General features: G+C 43.1%; 1 protein-coding gene across 1 annotated transcript in view; it reads left to right on the forward strand.

Annotated features, from left to right (window-relative positions):
* The window catches only part of LOC308365048 (disks large homolog 4-like), a gene marked incomplete at both ends in the record, with an annotated part of 76,648 nt that overhangs the window by 55,280 nt on the left and 18,868 nt on the right, over positions 1-2,500 (forward strand). The gene's annotated exons all lie outside the window — the stretch shown is intronic.

Here is a 2,500-nt window from a genome sequence, read left to right on the forward strand (position 1 = left end):
GTGTACTGTCTATTTAGTGATACATGTTTCTAATTTGTTCTGGGATTTTGTTAGTTTTGCCCAATGATTTTTCTTTTTCGTTCATAATGATTTGGTTGGGTCTGATTATCTGAGATCCTGAGTTTTTAGGCTAAGGTCGTCGTCATGTAATGACCTGGATGGGTGATGGTGCACCCAGCCTCAGGACAAGTAAGCAGAGGGGACTCCTTTGTGTGTTCAACTCCTGGCAGCATAGGGCTCTCTCTCTCTCTCTCTCTCTCTCTCTCTCTCTCTCTCTCTCTCTCTCTCTCTTCTGCTAACACACTCTCTCCTTCTTCTCACTCTCTCTCTCTCTCTCTTTCTCTGTCTGTGTGTGTGTGCATATATATGTGATCACAGTGTCAGACAGAATCTTTAGTGATGTGTGTGAATCCCATCTTCCTGTCTGCTTTCGTTTTTTTATCCCTTGTTGGGGGGTGATTGAGGAGCAGAAACAAGAGAGAAGTGCACGCGCACACACAGACACACAAACACACACACCCACACACAGACACACAGACACACAAAACATACAGTATATACTCACATTGTTTCTACATATACATGCAGAAGCATCTTTAAACTGATGCATTCACACATAACAGCAACACATATAATATGTTGTGTGAGTGTGTGTGTGTGTGTGTGTGTGTGTGTGTGTGTGTGTGTGTGTGTGTGTGTGTGTGTGTGTGTGTGTGTTTGTGTTTGTGTGTGTTTGAATGAAGGAACTTGGTTTTGTTTTGGTGTGGGGTGGGGGGGGGGTGATGTTGGCTCAGATAAGAGCCTTGCTGTGACAACCATCTGGAGATGGAGTGTGTGTCTGTGTGTGTGTGTGTGTGTGTGTGTGTGTGTGTGTGTGTGTGTGTGTGTGTGTGTGTGTGTGTGCACGCATGGGTGTGTTTCGGTTTGTGAGAGGAGAGGGTTGTCGTCTCTGGGAAGTCAGTGCCAATACAGTATGTTAAAAGTGCAGGAGGGCTGAGACCCCAACATGTACAGTCTGGCAGAATCAGTCTGTGTGAGTGTGTGTGTGTGTGTGTGTGTGCTTGTGTGCGTGTGTATATGTGTCACACTAGTGTCTGTGCCTTACATGATGACGCAGCCACTAGCTGAGTAGGCTGTGTTGTCATGGTGACAGCACATTGCGCACACACACACACACGTCACTGTTGCACAGGCTGGGCTAACCTGTTATTAAACCTCAATATGTGTGTTATTACACACACATTACAATATCGTAACGACCCAAAATATCCAGTCATTGTTATGCAGATGCCAGAGGGTACTATCCAATTCAGTCCAGCACATTTTGAAAGGTTGGACTTTATCTGCACATCCAGAGTACAAACATTTCTTTTTTTAGCTATACTGTGTGGTGTGACGCAAAACAGATTGTAATTAGGATACAACAATCAGCTAAACCGAATAGGTTTTTAGAAAAGACCCAAAATAAAATCCATTGTGAAACAGACACAGAACAGTCCACCACTATTTCACAGTGGGTGCCATCACCTAATTACTTTGGCACAAATCCATTTGGTCTCTGCTGTTGACCATAAAAGATACTGGAAGAACATAGTTGTATCAGGCTGTAGGAAATTAAAATAATCCTCAAGTGGCCTAAGGATACTCAAATGGCCTAAGGATACTCAAACGGCCTAAGGATACTCAAAGGGCATAAGGATGTACATAAAAAGGCATTCAATCATATAATATGATATACTATAATGCAGACATTAAAACTATAAGCCACTTAGGAATTTAGGGAAAGTCTATGTGGTAGTATGGGGATGATTGGCTGCAAACATGTCATAGAAATAGGCTCATACTAAAATAATGTCTCAGACTGATGTGCTTGATGTGCTTGGGAGGTCAAGCTTGTGTTGCTTACTTCAGCCCTGCCTGCTGCAGACAGGTGATTGGACAACAGCTTTAGAGAAAAACACACATCTCTCACTGCTAACTGCCTAGCAGGTGATAAGGAAGCCTTTAATCTGACTTATGAACTTTAAAGGGAAACGTGTCTCGGCTGATTGGTCAGGAGATTTACAGTAGAGTGAAAGATATCACTCACTGATGATTGGTCAGGAGGTTTAGAGTGAAAGATATCACTCACTGATGATTGGTCAGGAGGTTTAGAGTGAAAGATATCACTCGCTGATGATTGGTCAGGAGGTTGAGAGTGAAAGATATCACTCGCTGATGATTGGTCAGGAGGTTGAAAGTGAAAGATATCACTCGCTGATGATTGGTCAGGAGGTTTAGAGTGAAAGATATCACTCGCTGATGATTGGTCAGGAGGTTGAAAGTGAAAGATATCACTCGCTGATGATTGGTCAGGAGGTTGAGAGTGAAAGATATCACTCGCTGATGATTAGTCAGGAGGTTGAGAGTGAAAGATATCACTCGCTGATGATTGGTCAGGAGCTTTAGAGTGAAAGATATCACTCGCTGATGATTGGTCAGGAGGTTTAGAGTGAAAGAT

Source organism: Sprattus sprattus (assembly GCF_963457725.1).
Source record: "Sprattus sprattus genome assembly, chromosome: 5".
In the NCBI taxonomy this organism is placed as follows: Eukaryota; Metazoa; Chordata; class Actinopteri; order Clupeiformes; family Clupeidae; genus Sprattus; species Sprattus sprattus.